Genomic DNA, 23,624 nt, shown 5'->3' with positions numbered 1-23,624 from the left:
CGAATTAAACCCATCTCGTAACTGTCGACAACTGCACCCCCCTGCGCAAAATCCCGAATTTTTATTACTTTCCCGGGTAAAAATTCAATTTTCGGGAAAATGGCATACGAATTATATATCTACTTGTTAATAGGAATCGCGTGATACCCGTCTGGTCCCTGTAGACAACTGGTCCCCTTTGCACAAATTCCCAAATTTTTATTCTTTTCGTGGGAAAAAATTGAATTTTTGGGAAAATGGCATACGAATTATTGATCTTCTTGTTAATACGAATCGAATGATACCCATCTTCTCTTTGTCGACAACTGGTCCCATTGCTCAAAATCCCGAATTTTTTATTATTTTTCCGGACAGAAATTAAATTTTCGGGAAAATGACATGTCAGTTTTTGATCTATTTGTTAATACGAATCGAATGGTTCCCATCTCGTCCCGATCGACAATTTGTCCCCATTGCTCAAAATCCCGAATTTTTAATATTTTCACGGATAAAAAATGAATTTTCTGGAAAATGACATTCCATATATTGATCTACTTCTTAATACGAATCGAATGATACCCATCTCGTCCCTGTCTACAAGTGGTCCCCATTGCTCAAATTCCCGAATATTTATTACTTTCCCGGGTTAAAATTGAATTTTCGGGAAAATCGCATACGAATTATTGATCTACTTGTTAATACGAATCGAGTGATAACCGTCTCGTCCCTGTGGACAACTGGTCCCCATTGCCCAAATTCCCAATTTTTTATTCTTTTCGTGAGTAAAAATTGAATTTTCGGGAAAGTGGCATACAAATTATTCATCTACTTGCTAATACGCATCGAGTGATACCCGTCTCGTCCCTGTGGACAACTAGTCCCCATTGCCCAAATTCCCAAATTTATATTCTTTTCCTGGGTAAAAATTGAATTTTCGGGAAAATGGCATACGAATTATTGATCTACTTGTTAATACAAATCGAATGATACCCATCTCGTCCCTGTCGACAACTGGTCCCATTGCTCAAAATCCCGAATTTTTTATTATTTTCTCGGACAAAAATTGAATTTTCGGGAAAATGGCATATCAGTTATTGATCTACTTGTTAATACGAATCGAATGGTTCCCATCTCGTCCTGGTCGACAATTGGTCCACATTGATCAAAATCCCGAATTTTTATTATTTCTCCGGATAAAAATTGAATTTTCTGGAAAAGGGCATACGAATTATTGATCTACTTGCTAATACAAATCGAAGATACCCATCTCGTCTTTGTCGACAACTGGTCCCCATTGCCCAAAATCCCGAATTTTTATTATTTTCCCGGGTAAAAGTTGAATTTTCGGGAAACTGGCATACGAATTATTGATCTACTAGTTAATACGAATCGAATGATACCCATCTCGTTTTTGTCGACAACTGGTCCCCATTGCCTAATTCCCGAAATTTTATTTTCCCGGGTAAAAATTGAATTTTCTGGAAATGGCACACCAATTATTGATCTACTTGTTATTAGAAATCGAATGATGCCCATCTCGTCCCTGTCGCGAACTGGTTCCCGTTACCCAAATTCACGAATTTTTGTTTTTTTCGTGGGTAAAAATGGAATTTTCGGAAAAATGGCATATCAATTATTGATCTACTTGTTAATACAAATCGGATGATACCCATCTCGTCCCTGTCGACAACTTGTCCTCATTGCTCAAATTCCCGAATGTTTATTATTTTCCCAAGAAAAGTTTAATTTTGCTGAAAATAGCATACGAATTATTGATCTACTTGTTAATACGAATCGAATGATACCCATCTCGTCCCTGTCGACAACTGGTCCCATTGCTCAAAATCCCGAATCGTTTATTATTTTCCCGGACAAAAATTGAATTTTCTGGAAAATGACATACGAATTATTGATCTACTTGTTAATACGAATCGGATGATACCCATCATGTGCCTTTCGACAACTGGTCCCCATTGCCCTAATTCCCGAATTTTATTATTCCTTGGGTAAAATTTGAATTTTCGGAAAAATTACATACGAATTATTGATCTACTTGTTAATACGAATCGAATGCTCCCCATCTCGTCTTTGCCGACAACTGTCCCCACTGCCCAAATTCCCGAGTTCTTATTTTTTTCCCGGTTAAAGATTGAATTTTCGGGAAAATGGCATACGAATTATTCAGCTACTTGTTAATACGAATCGAATGATACCCATCTCGTCCGTCGACAACTGTCCCGATTGCTCGAAAACCCAAATTTTTATTATCTTCCCGGGTAAAAATTGAACTTTCGGGAAAATGGCATACGAGTTATTGATCTACTTGTTAATTCGAATCGAATGATACCCATCTCGTCTTTGTCGAAAACTGGTTCCCTTTGCTCAAATTCTCGAATTTTTATTATTTTCACGGGAAAAATTAATTTCGCTGAAAATGGAATACGAATTATTGATCCACTTGTTAATACAAATCCAATGATACTCATCTCGTCTTTGTCGACAACTGGTCCCCATTGCCCAAATTTCCGAATTTTTATATTCCCGGGTAAAAATTGAATTTTCGGGAAAATGGCATACCAATTATTGATCTACTTGTTAATACGAATCGAATGATACCCATCTCGTCCCTGTCGAAAACTGGTTTTCATTGCCCAAGTTCACGAATTTTTATTTTCCCGGATAAAAATTCAATTTTCGGGAAAATGGCACGTCAATTATTGATGTACTTGTTAATACGAATCGAATTATACCCATCTCGTCTATGTCGATAAGGTGTCCCCATTGCTCAAAATCCCGAATTTTTATTATTTTCCCGGATAAAAATTGAATTTTCGGAGAAATGGCATACGAAATATTGATCTACTTGTTAATACGAATCGAATGATACCCATCTCGTCCCTGTCAACAACTGGTCCCCATTGCTCAAAATCCCGAATTTGTATTATTTTCCCGGGTAAAAATTGAATTTTCGGGAAAATGGCATACGAATTATTGATCTACTTCTTAATACGAATCGAGCGATACCCACCTTGTCCCTCTCGAAAACTGGTCCCCATTGCTCAGAATCCCGAATTTTTATTATTTCCCGTATAAAAATTGAATTTTCGGGAAAATGGCATATTAATTATTGATCTACTCGGTGTTACGAATCGAATTATACCCATCTCGTAACTGTCGACAACTGCTCCCCATTGCCCAAAATCCCGAATTTCTAATACATTCCCGGGTTAAAATTGAATTTTCGGGAAAACGACATACGAATTATTGATCTACTTGTTAATACGAATCGAGTGATACCCGTCTCGTCCCTGTAGACAACTGGTCCCACTTGCCAAAATTCCCAAATTTTTATTCTTTTCGTGGGAAAAAATTGAATTTTTGGAAAATGGCATACGAATTATTGATCTACTTGTTAATACGAATCGAATGATACCCATCTCCTCTTTGTCGACAACTGGTCCCATTGCTCAAAATCCCGAATTTTTTATTATTTTCCCGGACAGAAATTAAATTTTCGGGAAAATGACATATCAGTTTTTGATCTATTTGTTAATACGAATCGAATGGTTCCCATCTCGTCCCGATCGACAATTGGTCCCCATTGCTCAAAATCCCGAATTTTTAATATTTTCACGGATAAAAAATGAATTTTCTGGAAAATGGCATTCCATATATTGATCTACTTCTTAATACGAATCGAATGATACCCATCTCGTCCCTGTCTACAAGTGGTCCCCATTGCTCAAATTCCCGAATTTTTATTACTTTCCCGGGTTAAAATTGAATTTTCGGGAAAATCGCATACGAATTATTGATCTACTTGTTAATACGAATCGAGTGATAACCGTCTCGTCCCTGTGGACAACTGGTCCCCATTGCCCAAATTCCCAATTTTTTATTCTTTTCGTGAGTAAAAATTAAATTTTCGGGAAAGTGGCATACAAATTATTGATCTACTTGCTAATGCGCATCGAGTGATACCCGTCTCGTCCCTGTGGACAACTAGTCCCCATTGCCCAAATTCCCAAATTTATATTCTTTTCCTGGGTAAAAATTGAATTTTCGGGAAAATGGCATACGAATTATTGATCTACTTGTTAATACGAATCGAGTGATAACCGTCTCGTCCCTGTCGACAACTGGTCCTATTGCTCAAAATCCCGAATTTTTTATTATTTTCTCGGACAAAAATTGAATTTTCGGGAAAATGGCATATCAGTTATTGATCTACTTGTTAATACGAATTGAATGGTTCCCATCTCGTCCTGGTCGACAATTGGTCCACATTGATCAAAATCCCGAATTTTTATTATTTCTCCGGATAAAAATTGAATTTTCTGGAAAAGGGCATACGAATTATTGATCTACTTGCTAATACGAATCGAAGATACCCATCTCGTCTTTGTCGACAACTGGTCCCCATTGCCCAAAATCCCGAATTTTTATTATTTTCCCGGATAAAAATTGAATTTTTGAGAAAATGGCATATTAATTATTGATCTATTCGTTAATACGAACCGACTGATACCCATCTCGTCCCTGTCGACAACTGGTCCTTATTGCTCCAAATCCCGAATTTTTATTATTTTCCCGGGTAAAAGTTGAATTTTCGGGAAACTGGCATACGAATTATTGATCTACTAGTTAATACGAATCGAATGATATCCATCTCGTCTTTGTCGACAACTGGTCTCCATTGCCTAATTCCCGAAATTTTTGTTTCCCGGTTAAAAATTGAATTTTCTGGAAATGGCACACCAATTATTGATCTACTTGTTATTAGAAATCGAATGATGCCCATCTCGTCCCTGTCGCGAACTGGTTCCCGTTGCCCAAATTCCCGAATTTTTATTTTTTTCGTGGGTAAAAATGGAATTTTCGGCAAAATGGCATATCAATTATTGATCAACTTGTTAATACAAATCGGATGATACCCATCTCGTCCCTGTCGACAACTTGTCCTCATTGCTCAAATTCCCGAATGTTTATTATTTTCCCAAGAAAAGTTTAATTTTGCTGAAAATAGCATACGAATTATTGATCTACTTGTTAATACGAATCGAATGATACCCATCTCGTCCCTGTCGACAACTGGTCCCATTGCTCAAAATCCCGAATCGTTTATTATTTTCCCGGACAAAAATTGAATTTTCTGGAAAATGACATACGAATTATTGATCTACTTGTTAATCCGAATCGGATGATACCCATCATGTGCCTTTCGACAACTGGTCCCCATTGCCCTAATTCCCGAATTTTATTATTCCTTGGGTAAAATTTGAATTTTCGGAAAAATTACATACGAATTATTGATCTACTTGTTAATACGAATCGAATCCTACCCATCTCGTCTTTGCCGACAATTGTCCCCACTGCCCAAATTCCCGAGTTTTTATTTTTTTCCCGGTTAAAGATTGAATTTTCGGGAAAATGGCATACGAATTATTCAGCTACTTGTTAATACGAATCGAATGATACCCATCTCGTCCCTGTCGACAACTGGTCCCATTGCTCAAAATCCCGAATCGTTTATTATTTTCCCGGACAAAAATTGAATTTTCTGGAAAATGACATACGAATTATTGATCTACTTGTTAATACGAATCGGATGATACCCATCATGTGCCTTTCGACAACTGGTCCCCATTGCCCTATTTCCCGAATTTTATTATTCCTTGGGTAAAATTTGAATTTTCGGAAAAATTACATACGAATTATTGATCTACTTGTTAATACGAATCGAATGCTACCCATCTCGTCTTTGCCGACAACTGTCACCACTGCCCAAATTCCCGAGTTCTTATTTTTTTCCCGGTTAAAGATTGAATTTTCGGGAAAATGGCATACGAATTATTCAGCTACTTGTTAATACGAATCGAATGATACCCATCTCGTCCGTCGACAACTGTCCCGATTGCTCGAAAACCCAAATTTTTATTATTTTCCCGGGTAAAAATTGAATTTTCGGGAAAATGGCATACGAGTTATTGATCTACTTGTTAATTCGAATCGAATGATACCCATCTCGTCTTTGTCGAAAACTGGTTCCCTTTGCTCAAATTCTCGAATTTTTATTATTTTCACGGGAAAAATTAATTTCGCTGAAAATGGAATACGAATTATTGATCTACTTGTTAATACAAATCCAATGATACCCATCTCGTCTTTGTGGACAACTGGTCCCCATTGCCCAAATTTCCGAATTTTTATATTCCCGGGTAAAAATTGAATTTTCGGGAAAATGGCATACCAATTATTGATCTACTTGTTAATACGAATCGAATGATACCCATCTCGTCCCTGTCGAAAACTGGTTTTCATTGCCCAAGTTCACGAATTTTTATTTTCCCGGATAAAAATTCAATTTTCGGGAAAATGGCACGTCAATTATTGATGTACTCGTTAATACGAATCGAATTATACCCATCTCGTCTATGTCGATAAGGTGTCCCCATTGCTCAAAATCCCGAATTTTTATTATTTTCCCGGATAAAAATTGAATTTTCGGAGAAATGGCATACGAAATATTGATCTACTTGTTAATACGAATCGAATGATACCCATCTCGTCCCTGTCAACAACTGGTCACCATTGCTCAAAATCCCGAATTTGTATTATTTTCCCGGGTAAAAATTGAATTTTCGGGAAAATGGCATACGAATTATTGATCTACTTCTTAATACGAATCGAGCGATACCCACCTTGTCCCTCTCGAAAACTGGTCCCCATTGCTCAGAATCCCGAATTTTTATTATTTCCCGTATAAAAATTGAATTTTCGGGAAAATGGCATATTAATTATTGATCTACTCGGTGTTACGAATCGAATTATACCCATCTCGTAACTGTCGACAACTGCTCCCCATTGCCCAAAATCCCGAATTTCTAATACATTCCCGGGTTAAAATTGAATTTTCGGGAAAACGTCATACGAATTATTGATCTACTTGTTAATACGAATCGAGTGATACCCGTCTCGTCCCTGTAGACAACTGGTCCCACTTGCCAAAATTCCCAAATTTTTATTCTTTTCGTGGGAAAAAATTGAATTTTTGGAAAAAGGCATACGAATTATTGATCTACTTGTTAATACGAATCGAATGATACCCATCTCCTCTTTGTCGACAACTGGTCCCATTGCTCAAAATCCCGAATTTTTTATTATTTTCCCGGACAGAAATTAAATTTTCGGGAAAATGACATATCAGTTTTTGATCTATTTGTTAATACGAATCGAATGGTTCCCATCTCGTCCCGATCGACAATTGGTCCCCATTGCTCAAAATCCCGAATTTTTAATATTTTCACGGATAAAAAATGAATTTTCTGGAAAATGGCATTCCATATATTGATCTACTTCTTAATACGAATCGAATGATACCCATCTCGTCCCTGTCAACAACTGGTCCCCATTGCTCAAAATCCCGAATTTGTATTATTTTCCCGGGTAAAAATTGAATTTTCGGGAAAATGGCATACGAATTATTGATCTACTTCTTAATACGAATCGAGCGATACCCACCTTGTCCCTCTCGAAAACTGGTCCCCATTGCTCAGAATCCCGAATTTTTATTATTTCCCGTATAAAAATTGAATTTTCGGGAAAATGGCATATTAATTATTGATCTACTCGGTGTTACGAATCGAATTATACCCATCTCGTAACTGTCGACAACTGCTCCCCATTGCCCAAAATCCCGAATTTCTAATACATTCCCGGGTTAAAATTGAATTTTCGGGAAAACGTCATACGAATTATTGATCTACTTGTTAATACGAATCGAGTGATACCCGTCTCGTCCCTGTAGACAACTGGTCCCACTTGCCAAAATTCCCAAATTTTTTTTCTTTTCGTGGGAAAAAATTGAATTTTTGGAAAATGGCATACGAATTATTGATCTACTTGTTAATACGAATCGAATGATACCCATCTCCTCTTTGTCGACAACTGGTCCCATTGCTCAAAATCCCGAATTTTTTATTATTTTCCCGGACAGAAATTAAATTTTCGGGAAAATGACATATCAGTTTTTGATCTATTTGTTAATACGAATCGAATGGTTCCCATCTCGTCCCGATCGACAATTGGTCCCCATTGCTCAAAATCCCGAATTTTTAATATTTTCACGGATAAAAAATGAATTTTCTGGAAAATGGCATTTCATATATTGATCTACTTCTTAATACGAATCGAATGATACCCATCTCGTCCCTGTCTACAAGTGGTCCCCATTGCTCAAATTCCCGAATTTTTATTACTTTCCCGGGTTAAAATTGAATTTTCGGGAAAATCGCATACGAATTATTGATCTACTTGTTAATACGAATCGAGTGATAACCGTCTCGTCCCTGTGGACAACTGGTCCCCATTGCCCAAATTCGCAATTTTTTATTCTTTTCGTGAGTAAAAATTAAATTTTCGGGAAAGTGGCATACAAATTATTGATCTACTTGCTAATGCGCATCGAGTGATACCCGTCTCGTCCCTGTGGACAACTAGTCCCCATTGCCCAATTTCCCAAATTTATATTTTTTTCCTGGGTAAAAATTGAATTTTCGGGAAAATGGCATACGAATTATTGATCTACTTGTTAATACAAATCGAATGATACCCATCTCGTCCCTGTCGACAACTGGTCCCATTGCTCAAAATCCCGAATTTTTTATTATTTTCTCGGACAAAAATTGAATTTTCGGGAAAATGGCATATCAGTTATTGATCTACTTGTTAATACGAATTGAATGGTTCCCATCTCGTCCTGGTCGACAATTGGTCCACATTGATCAAAATCCCGAATTTTTATTATTTCTCCGGATAAAAATTGAATTTTCCGGAAAAGGGCATACGAATTATTGATCTACTTGCTAATACGAATCGAAGATACCCATCTCGTCTTTGTCGACAACTGGTCCCCATTGCCCAAAATCCCGAATTTTTATTATTTTCCCGGATAAAAATTGAATTTTTGAGAAAATGGCATATTAATTATTGATCTACTCGTTAATACGAACCGACTGATACCCATCTCGTCCCTGTCGACAACTGGTCCTTATTGCTCCAAATCCCGAATTTTTATTATTTTCCCGGGTAAAAGTTGAATTTTCGGGAAACTGGCATACGAATTATTGATCTACTAGTTAATACGAATCGAATGATACCCATCTCGTCTTTGTCGACAACTGGTCCCCATTGCCTAATTCCCGAAATTTTTGTTTCCCGGGTAAAAATTGAATTTTCTGGAAATGGCACACCAATTATTGATCTACTTGTTATTGGAAATCGAATGATGCCCATCTCGTCCCTGTCGCGAACTGGTTCCCGTTGCCCAAATTCCCGAATTTTTATTTTTTTCGTGGGTAAAAATGGAATTTTCGGCAAAATGGCATATCAATTATTGATCTACTTGTTAATACAAATCGGATGATACCCATCTCGTCCCTGTCGACAACTTGTCCTCATTGCTCAAATTCCCGAATGTTTATTATTTTCCCAAGAAAAGTTTAATTTTGCTGAAAATAGCATACGAATTATTGATCTACTTGTTAATACGAATCGAATGATACCCATCTCGTCCCTGTCGACAACTGGTCCCATTGCTCAAAATCCCGAATCGTTTATTATTTTCCCGGACAAAAATTGAATTTTCTGGAAAATGACATACGAATTATTGATCTACTTGTTAATCCGAATCGGATGATACCCATCATGTGCCTTTCGACAACTGGTCCCCATTGCCCTAATTCCCGAATTTTATTATTCCTTGGGTAAAATTTGAATTTTCGGAAAAATTACATACGAATTATTGATCTACTTGTTAATACGAATCGAATCCTACCCATCTCGTCTTTGCCGACAACTGTCCCCACTGCCCAAATTCCCGAGTTTTTATTTTTTTTCCCGGTTAAAGATTGAATTTTCGGGAAAATGGCATACGAATTATTCAGCTACTTGTTAATACGAATCGAATGATACCCATCTCGTCCGTCGACAACTGTCCCGATTGCTCGAAAACCCAAATTTTTATTATTTTCCCGGACAAAAATTGAATTTTCGGGAAAATGGCATACGAGTTATTGATCTACTTGTTAATTCGAATCGAATGATACCCATCTCGTCTTTGTCGAAAACTGGTTCCCTTTGCTCAAATTTTCGAATTTTTATTATTTTCACGGGAAAAATTAATTTCGCTGAAAATGGAATACGAATTATTGATCTACTTGTTAATACAAATCCAATGATACCCATCTCGTCTTTGTCGACAACTGGTCCCCATTGCCCAAATTTCCGAATTTTTATATTCCTGGGTAAAAATTGAATTTTCGGGAAAATGGCATACCAATTATTGATCTACTTGTTAATACGAATCGAATGATACCCATCTCGTCCCTGTCGACAACTGGTTTTCATTGCCCAAGTTCACGAATTTTTATTTTCCCGGATAAAAATTCAATTTTCGGGAAAATGGCACGTCAATTATTGATCTACTCGTTAATACGAATGGAATTATACCCATCTCGTCCATGTCGATAAGGTGTCCCCATTGCTCAAAATCCCGAATTTGTATTATTTTCCCGGGTAAAAATTCAATTTTCGGGAAAATGGCATACGAATTATTGATCTACTTCTTAATACGAATCGAGCGATACCCACCTTGTCCCTCTCGAAAACTGGTCCCCATTGCTCAGAATCCCGAATTTTTATTACTTTCCCGTATAAAAATTGAATTTTCGGGGAAATGGCATATCAATTATTGATCTACTCGGTGTTACGAATCGAATTATACCCATCTCGTAACTGTCGACAACTGCTCCCCATTGCCCAAAATCCCGAATTTCTAATACTTTCCCGGGTTAAAATTGAATTTTCTGGAAAACGTCATACGAATTATTGATCTACTTGTTAATACGAATCGAATGATACCCATCTCGTCCTTGTCGACAACTGGTCCCATTGCTCAAAATCTAGAAATTTTTATTATTTTCCCCGACAAAAATTGAATTTTCGGGAAAATAGCATATCAGTTATTGATCTACTTGTTAATACGAATCGAATGGTTCCCATCTCGTCCCGATCGACAATTGGTCCCCATTGCTCAAAATCCCGAATTTTATTTATTTTCCCGGATAAAAAATGAATTTTCTGGAAAATGGCATACAAATTACTGATTTACTTCTTAATACGAATCGAGCGATACCCATCTCGTCCCTGTCGACAACTGGTCCCCATTGCTCAAAATCCCGAATTTTTATTTTTTTCCCGGGTTAAAATTGAATTTTCGGGAAAATGGCATACGAATTATTGATCTACCTGTTAATAAGAATCGAGTGATACCCGTCTCGTCCCTGTGGACAACTGGTCCCCATTGCCCAAATTCGCAATTTTTTTATTCTTTTCGTGGGTAAAGTTGAATTTTCTGGAAAATGGCTTACGAATTTATGATCTAGTTGTTAATACGAATCGAGTGATACCCGTCTCGTCCCTGTGGACAACAGGTCCCCATTGCCCAAATTAACAACATTTATATTCTTTTCCTGGGTAAAAATTGAATTTTCGGGAAAATGGCATACGAATTATTGATCTACTTGTTAATACGAATCGAGTGACACCCATCTCGTCCCTGTCGTCAACTGCTCCCCATTGTTCAAAATCCCGAATTTTTATTATTTTTCCGGATAAAAATTGAATTTTCTGGAAAAGGGCATACGAATAATTGATCTACTTGTTAATACGAATCGAGTGATACCCATCTCGTCCCTGTCGTCAACTGGTCCTCATTGCCCAAAATCCCGAATTTTTTATTTTCCCGTATAAAAATTGAATTTTCGGGAAAATGGCATATCAATTATTGATCTACTCGGTGTTACGAATCGAATTATACCCATCTCGTCCCTGTCGACAACTGGTCCCCATTCCCCAAATTCCCGAATTTTTATTTACCCGAATAAAAATTGAAATTTCGGGAGAATGGCATACTAATTATTGATCTACTTGTTATTCCGAATCGGATGATACCCATCTCGTTCCTTTCGACAACAGGTCCCCATTGACCTAATTCCTGAATTTTTATTCTTTTTCTGGGAAAATTTGAATTTTCGGAAAAACTACATACGAATTATTGATCTTCTTGTTAATGAGAATCGAATGCTACCCATCTCGTCTTTGTCGACAACTGTCCCCATAGCCCAAATTCCCGAGTTTTTATTATTTTCCCGGTAAAAATTGAATTTTCGGGAAAATGGCATACGAATTAATGATCTACTTATTAATACGAATCGAATGATACCCATCTCGTCCGTTTCGCAACTGGTCTCGATTGCTCGAAATCCCGAATTTTTATTATTTTCCAGGTTAAAAATTGAATTTTCGGGAAAATGGCAGACGAGGTATTGATCTACTAGTTAATACGAATCGAATGATACCCATCTCGTCTTTGTCGACAATTGGTCATCATTGCCCAAATTCCCAAATTTTTATTCTATTCGTGGGTAAAAATTGAATTTTCGGGAAAACGTCATACGAATTATTGATCTACTTGTTAATACGAATCGAGTGATACCCGTCTCGTCCCTGTAGACAACTGGTCCCACTTGCCAAAATTCCCAAATTTTTATTCTTTTCGTGGGAAAAAATTGAATTTTTGGAAAAAGGAATACGAATTATTGATCTACTTGTTAATACGAATCGAATGATACCCATCTCCTCTTTGTCGACAACTGGTCCCATTGCTCAAAATCCCGAATTTTTTATTATTTTCCCGGACAGAAATTAAATTTTCGGGAAAATGACATATCAGTTTTTGATCTATTTGTTAATACGAATCGAATGGTTCCCATCTCGTCCCGATCGACAATTGGTCCCCATTGCTCAAAATCCCGAATTTTTAATATTTTCACGGATAAAAAATGAATTTTCTGGAAAATGGCATTCCATATATTGATCTACTTCTTAATACGAATCGAATGATACCCATCTCGTCCCTGTCAACAACTGGTCCCCATTGCTCAAAATCCCGAATTTGTATTATTTTCCCGGGTAAAAATTGAATTTTCGGGAAAATGGCATACGAATTATTGATCTACTTCTTAATACGAATCGAGCGATACCCACCTTGTCCCTCTCGAAAACTGGTCCCCATTGCTCAGAATCCCGAATTTTTATTATTTCCCGTATAAAAATTGAATTTTCGGGAAAATGGCATATTAATTATTGATCTACTCGGTGTTACGAATCGAATTATACCCATCTCGTAACTGTCGACAACTGCTCCCCATTGCCCAAAATCCCGAATTTCTAATACATTCCCGGGTTAAAATTGAATTTTCGGGAAAACGTCATACGAATTATTGATCTACTTGTTAATACGAATCGAGTGATACCCGTCTCGTCCCTGTAGACAACTGGTCCCACTTGCCAAAATTCCCAAATTTTTTTTCTTTTCGTGGGAAAAAATTGAATTTTTGGAAAATGGCATACGAATTATTGATCTACTTGTTAATACGAATCGAATGATACCCATCTCCTCTTTGTCGACAACTGGTCCCATTGCTCAAAATCCCGAATTTTTTATTATTTTCCCGGACAGAAATTAAATTTTCGGGAAAATGACATATCAGTTTTTGATCTATTTGTTAATACGAATCGAATGGTTCCCATCTCGTCCCGATCGACAATTGGTCCCCATTGCTCAAAATCCCGAATTTTTAATATTTTCACGGATAAAAAATGAATTTTCTGGAAAATGGCATTTCATATATTGATCTACTTCTTAATACGAATCGAATGATACCCATCTCGTCCCTGTCTACAAGTGGTCCCCATTGCTCAAATTCCCGAATTTTTATTACTTTCCCGGGTTAAAATTGAATTTTCGGGAAAATCGCATACGAATTATTGATCTACTTGTTAATACGAATCGAGTGATAACCGTCTCGTCCCTGTGGACAACTGGTCCCCATTGCCCAAATTCGCAATTTTTTATTCTTTTCGTGAGTAAAAATTAAATTTTCGGGAAAGTGGCATACAAATTATTGATCTACTTGCTAATGCGCATCGAGTGATACCCGTCTCGTCCCTGTGGACAACTAGTCCCCATTGCCCAATTTCCCAAATTTATATTTTTTTCCTGGGTAAAAATTGAATTTTCGGGAAAATGGCATACGAATTATTGATCTACTTGTTAATACAAATCGAATGATACCCATCTCGTCCCTGTCGACAACTGGTCCCATTGCTCAAAATCCCGAATTTTTTATTATTTTCTCGGACAAAAATTGAATTTTCGGGAAAATGGCATATCAGTTATTGATCTACTTGTTAATACGAATTGAATGGTTCCCATCTCGTCCTGGTCGACAATTGGTCCACATTGATCAAAATCCCGAATTTTTATTATTTCTCCGGATAAAAATTGAATTTTCCGGAAAAGGGCATACGAATTATTGATCTACTTGCTAATACGAATCGAAGATACCCATCTCGTCTTTGTCGACAACTGGTCCCCATTGCCCAAAATCCCGAATTTTTATTATTTTCCCGGATAAAAATTGAATTTTTGAGAAAATGGCATATTAATTATTGATCTACTCGTTAATACGAACCGACTGATACCCATCTCGTCCCTGTCGACAACTGGTCCTTATTGCTCCAAATCCCGAATTTTTATTATTTTCCCGGGTAAAAGTTGAATTTTCGGGAAACTGGCATACGAATTATTGATCTACTAGTTAATACGAATCGAATGATACCCATCTCGTCTTTGTCGACAACTGGTCCCCATTGCCTAATTCCCGAAATTTTTGTTTCCCGGGTAAAAATTGAATTTTCTGGAAATGGCACACCAATTATTGATCTACTTGTTATTGGAAATCGAATGATGCCCATCTCGTCCCTGTCGCGAACTGGTTCCCGTTGCCCAAATTCCCGAATTTTTATTTTTTTCGTGGGTAAAAATGGAATTTTCGGCAAAATGGCATATCAATTATTGATCTACTTGTTAATACAAATCGGATGATACCCATCTCGTCCCTGTCGACAACTTGTCCTCATTGCTCAAATTCCCGAATGTTTATTATTTTCCCAAGAAAAGTTTAATTTTGCTGAAAATAGCATACGAATTATTGATCTACTTGTTAATACGAATCGAATGATACCCATCTCGTCCCTGTCGACAACTGGTCCCATTGCTCAAAATCCCGAATCGTTTATTATTTTCCCGGACAAAAATTGAATTTTCTGGAAAATGACATACGAATTATTGATCTACTTGTTAATCCGAATCGGATGATACCCATCATGTGCCTTTCGACAACTGGTCCCCATTGCCCTAATTCCCGAATTTTATTATTCCTTGGGTAAAATTTGAATTTTCGGAAAAATTACATACGAATTATTGATCTACTTGTTAATACGAATCGAATCCTACCCATCTCGTCTTTGCCGACAACTGTCCCCACTGCCCAAATTCCCGAGTTTTTATTTTTTTTCCCGGTTAAAGATTGAATTTTCGGGAAAATGGCATACGAATTATTCAGCTACTTGTTAATACGAATCGAATGATACCCATCTCGTCCGTCGACAACTGTCCCGATTGCTCGAAAACCCAAATTTTTATTATTTTCCCGGACAAAAATTGAATTTTCGGGAAAATGGCATACGAGTTATTGATCTACTTGTTAATTCGAATCGAATGATACCCATCTCGTCTTTGTCGAAAACTGGTTCCCTTTGCTCAAATTTTCGAATTTTTATTATTTTCACGGGAAAAATTAATTTCGCTGAAAATGGAATACGAATTATTGATCTACTTGTTAATACAAATCCAATGATACCCATCTCGTCTTTGTCGACAACTGGTCCCCATTGCCCAAATTTCCGAATTTTTATATTCCTGGGTAAAAATTGAATTTTCGGGAAAATGGCATACCAATTATTGATCTACTTGTTAATACGAATCGAATGATACCCATCTCGTCCCTGTCGACAACTGGTTTTCATTGCCCAAGTTCACGAATTTTTATTTTCCCGGATAAAAATTCAATTTTCGGGAAAATGGCACGTCAATTATTGATCTACTCGTTAATACGAATGGAATTATACCCATCTCGTCCATGTCGATAAGGTGTCCCCATTGCTCAAAATCCCGAATTTGTATTATTTTCCCGGGTAAAAATTCAATTTTCGGGAAAATGGCATACGAATTATTGATCTACTTCTTAATACGAATCGAGCGATACCCACCTTGTCCCTCTCGAAAACTGGTCCCCATTGCTCAGAATCCCGAATTTTTATTACTTTCCCGTATAAAAATTGAATTTTCGGGAAAATGGCATATCAATTATTGATCTACTCGGTGTTACGAATCGAATTATACCCATCTCGTAACTGTCGACAACTGCTCCCCATTGCCCAAAATCCCGAATTTCTAATACTTTCCCGGGTTAAAATTGAATTTTCTGGAAAACGTCATACGAATTATTGATCTACTTGTTAATACGAATCGAATGATACCCATCTCGTCCTTGTCGACAACTGGTCCCATTGCTCAAAATCTAGAAATTTTTATTATTTTCCCCGACAAAAATTGAATTTTCGGGAAAATAGCATATCAGTTATTGATCTACTTGTTAATACGAATCGAATGGTTCCCATCTCGTCCCGATCGACAATTGGTCCCCATTGCTCAAAATCCCGAATTTTATTTATTTTCCCGGATAAAAAATGAATTTTCTGGAAAATGGCATACAAATTACTGATTTACTTCTTAATACGAATCGAGCGATACCCATCTCGTCCCTGTCGACAACTGGTCCCCATTGCTCAAAATCCCGAATTTTTATTTTTTTCCCGGGTTAAAATTGAATTTTCGGGAAAATGGCATACGAATTATTGATCTACCTGTTAATAAGAATCGAGTGATACCCGTCTCGTCCCTGTGGACAACTGGTCCCCATTGCCCAAATTCGCAATTTTTTTATTCTTTTCGTGGGTAAAGTTGAATTTTCTGGAAAATGGCTTACGAATTTATGATCTAGTTGTTAATACGAATCGAGTGATACCCGTCTCGTCCCTGTGGACAACAGGTCCCCATTGCCCAAATTAACAACATTTATATTCTTTTCCTGGGTAAAAATTGAATTTTCGGGAAAATGGCATACGAATTATTGATCTACTTGTTAATACGAATCGAGTGACACCCATCTCGTCCCTGTCGTCAACTGCTCCCCATTGTTCAAAATCCCGAATTTTTATTATTTTTCCGGATAAAAATTGAATTTTCTGGAAAAGGGCATACGAATAATTGATCTACTTGTTAATACGAATCGAGTGATACCCATCTCGTCCCTGTCGTCAACTGGTCCTCATTGCCCAAAATCCCGAATTTTTTATTTTCCCGTATAAAAATTGAATTTTCGGGAAAATGGCATATCAATTATTGATCTACTCGGTGTTACGAATCGAATTATACCCATCTCGTCCCTGTCGACAACTGGTCCCCATTCCCCAAATTCCCGAATTTTTATTTACCCGAATAAAAATTGAAATTTCGGGAGAATGGCATACTAATTATTGATCTACTTGTTATTCCGAATCGGATGATACCCATCTCGTTCCTTTCGACAACAGGTCCCCATTGACCTAATTCCTGAATTTTTATTCTTTTTCTGGGAAAATTTGAATTTTCGGAAAAACTACATACGAATTATTGATCTTCTTGTTAATGAGAATCGAATGCTACCCATCTCGTCTTTGTCGACAACTTTCCCCATAGCCCAAATTCCCGAGTTTTTATTATTTTCCCGGTAAAAATTGAATTTTCGGGAAAATGGCATACGAATTAATGATCTACTTATTAATACGAATCGAATGATACCCATCTCGTCCGTTTCGCAACTGGTCTCGATTGCTCGAAATCCCGAATTTTTATTATTTTCCAGGTTAAAAATTGAATTTTCGGGAAAATGGCAGACGAGGTATTGATCTACTAGTTAATACGAATCGAATGATACCCATCTCGTCTTTGTCGACAATTGGTCATCATTGCCCAAATTCCCAAATTTTTATTCTATTCGTGGGTAAAAATTGAATTCTCGGGAAAATGGCATACGAATTATTGATCTACTTGTTAATACGAATAGAAAGATACCCATGTCGTCCCTGTCGACAACTTGTCTCGATTGCTCGAAATCCCCAATTTTTATTATTTTCCTGGGTAAAAATTGAATTTTCGGGAAAAAGGCATACGAGTGATTGATCTACTTGTTAATACGAATCGAATGATACCCATCTCGTCCCTGTAGAAAACTGGTCCCCATTGCTCAAATTCCTGAATTTTTTTTATTTTCCCGGGAAAAATTAATTTTGCTGAAAATGGCAAACGAATTATTGATCTACTTGTTAATACGAATCGAATGATTCCCATCTCGTCCCTATCGACAACTGGTCCCCATTCCCCAAATTCCCGATTTTTTATTAATTTCCTGGGTAAAAATTGAACTTTCGGGAAAATGGCATACGAATTATCGATCTACTAGTTAATACGAATCGAATGATACCCATCTCGAATTTGTCGACAACTGGTCCCCATTGCCCAAATTCCCGAATTTTTATTTTCCCGGGTAAAAATTGAATTTTCGGGAAAATGGCATACCAATTATTGATCTACTTGTTAATAGGAATCGAATGATACACATGTCGTCTTTGTCGAGAACTGGTGCTTATTGCCCAAATTCCCGAATTTTTATTCTTTTCCTGGGTAAAAATTGAATTTTCGGGAAAGTGGCATACGAATTATTGATCTACTTGTTAACACGAATTGAATAATACCCATCTCGTCCCTGTCGACAACTGGTCCCCATTGCCCAAATTCCCAAATTTTTATTCTTTTCGTGGGTAAAAATTAAATTGTCGGGAAAAAGACATATCAATTATTGATCTACTTGTTAATACGAATCGAATGATACCCATCTCGTCCCTGTCGACAACTGGTACCCATTGCTCAAATTCCCGAATTTTTATTATTTTCCCGGGAAAAATTAATTTTGCTAAAATTGGCAAACGAATTATTGATCTACTTGTTAATACGAATCGAATGATTCCCATCTCGTCCCTATCGACAACTGGTCCGCATTGCCCAAAATCCCGAATTTTTATTATTTTTTCGGTTAAGAATTGAATTTTCGGGAAAATGGCATACGAATTATTGATCTACTTGTTAATACGAATCGAGTGATACCCATCTCGTCCCTGTCCACCACTGGTCCCCATTGCACGATATCCCGAATTTTTATTATTTTCCCGGGTAAAAATTGAATTTTCGGAAAAATGACATACGAATTTATGATCTACTTCTTAATACGCATTGAATGATACCCATCTGGTCCCTGTCGACAACTGGTCCCCATTGCTAAAAATCCCAAATTTTTATTATTTCCCCGGGTAAAAATTGAATTTTCGGGAAAATGACATACGAATTATTGATCTACTTGTTAATACGAAATGAATGATACCCATCTCGTCTTTGTCGACAACAGGTCCCCATTGCCCAAATTCCCGAATTTTTAATCTTTTCGTAAGTAAAAATTAAATTTTCGGGAAAATTGCATATCAATTATTGATCTACTTGTTAATACGAATCGAATGATAACCATCTCGTCCCTGTCGACAACTTGTCCCCATTCCTGAAATTACCGAATTTTTATTATTTTCCCGGGAAAAATTTAATTTTGCTAAAAATAGCATACGAATTACAGATCTACTTGTTAATACGAAATGAATGATACCCATCTCGTCTTTGTCGACAACAGGTCCCCATTGCCCAAATTCCCGAATTTTTAATCTTTACGTAAGCAAAAATTAAATTTTCGGGAAAATTGCATATCAATTATTGATCTACTTGTTAATACGAATCGAATGATAACCATCTCGTCCTTGTCGACAACTTGTCCCCATTCCTCAAATTACCGAATTTTTATTATTTTCTTGGGAGAAATTTAATTTTGCTGAAAATAGCATACGAATTACTGATCTACTTGTTAATACGAATCGAATGATACCCATCTCGTCCCTGTCGACAACTGGTCCCCATTGCTCAAATTCCCGAATTTTTATTATTTTCGCGGGAAAAATTAATTTTGCTGAAAATGGCATACGAATTGTTGATCTACTTGTTAATACGAATCGAATGATACCCATCTCGTCCCTGTCGACAACTAGTCCTTATTGCCCAAATTCCCGAATTTTTATTAATTTTCCGGTTAAAAATTGAATTTTCGGGAAATGGCATACAAATTATTGATCTACTTGTTAATACGAATCGAATGATACCCATCTTGTCCCTGTCGACAACTGGTCCCAATTGCTCAAATTCCCGAATTTTTATTATTTTCCTAAGTAAAAATTGAATTTTCGGAAAAATGGCATACGAATTTATGATCTACTTGTTAATACGCATTGAATGATACCCATCTGGTACCTGTCGACAACTGGTCCCCATTGCTCAAAATCTCGAATTTTTATTATTTCCCAGGGTAAAAATTGAATTTTCGGGAAAATGGAATACGAATTATTGATCTACTTGTTAATACGAATCGAATGATACCCATCTCGTTCTTCTGGACAACTGGTCCCCATTACCCAAATTCCCAAATTTTATTCTTATCGTGGGTAAAACTATAATTTTCGGGAAAATGCCATACGAATTATTGATCTACTTGTTAATACGAATCGAAAGATACCCATCTCGTCCCTGTCGACAACAGGTCACCATTGCTCAAATTCCCGAATTGTTATTATTTTCCCGGAAAAAATAATTTTGCTGAAAATGGCATACGAAGTATTGATCTACTTGTTAATACGAATCGAATGATACCCATCTCGTCCCTGTCGACAACTGGTCCCCATTCCCCAAATTCCCGAATTTTTATTATTTTCCTGAATAAAAATTGAATTTTCGGGAAAATGACATACGAATTATTGATCTACTTGTTAACACGAATCGAAAGATACCCATCTCGTCCCTGTCGACAACTGGTCTCGATTCCTCGAAATCCCGAATTTTTATTATTTTGCCGGGTAAAAATTGAATTTTCCGGAAAATGGCATACGAATTATTGATCTACTTGTTAATACGAATCGAATGATACCCATCTCGTCTTTGTCGACAATTGGTCCCCATTGCCCAAATTCCCAAATGTTTATTCTTTTCGTGGGTAAAAATTGAATTTTCGGGAAAATGGCATACGAATTATTGATCTACTTGTTAATACGAATCGAAAGATACCCATGTCGTCCCTGTTGACAACGGGTCTCGATTGCTCGAAATCCCGAATTTTTATTATTTTCCTGGTTAAAAATTGAATTTTCGGGAAAAAGGCATACGAGTTATTGATCTACTTGTTAATTCGAATCGAATGATTCCCATCTCGTCCCTGTCGACAACTGATCCCCATTGCTCGAAATCCCGAATTTTTATTTTCCCGGGAAAAAATTGAATTTTCGGGAAAATGGCATACGAATTATTGATCTACTTGTTAATACGAATCGAATGATACCCATCTCGTCGCTGTCGACAACTGTTCCCCATTGCTCGATATCCCGAATTTTTATTATTTTCCTAGGTAAAAATTGAATTTTCGGAAAAATGGCATATGAATTTATGATCTACTTGTTAATACGCATTGAATGATACCCATCTGGTCCCTGTCGACAACTGGTCCCCATTGCTCAAAATCTCGAATTTTTATTATTTCCCCGGGTAAAAATTTAATTTTCGGGAAAATTGCATACGAATTATTGATCTGCTTGTTAATACGAATCGAATGATACCCATCTCGTCCTTCTAGACAACTGGTCCCCATTGCCCAAATTCCCAAATTTTTATTTTTTTCGTGGGTAAAAATATAATTTTCGGGAAAATGGCATACGAATTATTGATCTACTTGTTAATACGAATAGAAAGATACCCATCTGGTTCCTGTAGACAACTGGTCCCCATTGCTCAAATTCCCGAATTGTTATTATTTTCCCGGAAAAAAATTATTTTGCTGAAAATGGCATACGAAGTATTGATCTACTTGTTAATACGAATCGAATGATACCCATCTCGTCCTTGTCGACAACTGGTCCCCATTCCCCAAATTCCCGAATTTTTATTATTTTCCTGAATAAAAATTGAATTTTCGGGAAAATGACATACGAATTATTGATCTACTTGTTAATACGAATCGAAAGATTCCCATCTCGTCCCTGTCGACAACTGGTCTCGATTGCTCGAAATCCAGAATTTTTATTATTTTGCCGGGTAAAAATTGAATTTTCCGGAAAATGGCATACGAATTATTGATCTACTAGTTAATACGAATCGAATGATACCCATCTCGTCTTTGTCGACAATTGGTCCCCATTGCCCAAATTCCCAATTTTTTATTCTTTTCGTGGGTAAAAATTGAATTTTCGGGAAAATGGCATACGAATTATTGATCTACTTGTTAATACGAATCGAAAGATACCCATCTCGTCCCTGTCGACAACTGGTCTCGATTGCTCGAAATCCCGAATTTTTATTATTTTCCCGGGTAAAAATTGAATTTTCGGGAAAAAGGCATACGAGTTATTGATCTACTTGTTAATACGAATCGAATGATACCCATCTCGTCCCTGTAGAAAACTGGTCCCCATTGCTCAAATTCCTGAATTTTTATTATTTTCCCGGGAAAAATTAATTTTGCTAAAAATGGCAAACGAATTATTGATCTACTTGTTAATACGAATCGAATGATACCCTTCTCGTCTCTATCGACAACTCGTCCCTATTCCCCAAATTCTCGAATTTTTATTATTTTCCTGAATAAAAATTGAATTTTCGGGAAAATGGCATACGAATTATTGATCTACTTGTTAATACGAATCGAAAGATACCCATCTCGTCCCTGTCGACAACTGGTCTCGATTCCTCGAAATCCAGAATTTTTATTATATTGCCGGGTAAAAATTGAATTTTCCAAAAAATGGCATACGAGTTATTGATCTACTTGTTAATACGAATCGAATGATACCCATCTGGTCACTGTCGACAACTGGTCCCCATTGCTCAAAATCCCAAATTTTTATTATTTCCCCGGGTAAAAATTATATTTTCGGGAAAATTGCATACGAATTATTGATCTACTAGTTAATACGAATCGAGTGATTCCCATCTCGTCTTTGTCGACAACTGGTCCCCATTGCCCAAATTCCCAAATTTTATTCTTATCGTGGGTAAAACTATAATTTTCGGGAAAATGGCATACGAATTATTGATCTACTTGTTAGTACGAATGGAAAGATACCCATCTCGTCCCTGTCGACAACTGGTCACCATTGCTCAAATTCCCGAATTGTTATTATTTTCCCGGAAAAAAATAATTTTGCTGAAAATAGCATACGAAGTATTGATCTACTTGTTAATACGAATCGAATGATATCCATCTCGTCCCTGTCGACAACTGGTCCCCATTCCTCAAATTCCCGAATTTTTATTATTTTCCTGAATAAAAATTGAATTTTCGGGAAAATGACATACGAATTATTGATCTACTTGTTAACACGAATCGAAAGATACCTATCTCGTCCCTGTCAACAACTGGTCTCGATTCCTCGAAATCCCGAAT

This window comes from Thermobia domestica, chromosome 2, assembly GCF_964235325.1.
Source record: "Thermobia domestica chromosome 2, izTheDome1.hap1.1, whole genome shotgun sequence".
NCBI classification, from domain to species: domain Eukaryota; kingdom Metazoa; phylum Arthropoda; class Insecta; order Zygentoma; family Lepismatidae; genus Thermobia; species Thermobia domestica.
This window is presented reverse-complemented; position numbering follows the sequence as displayed.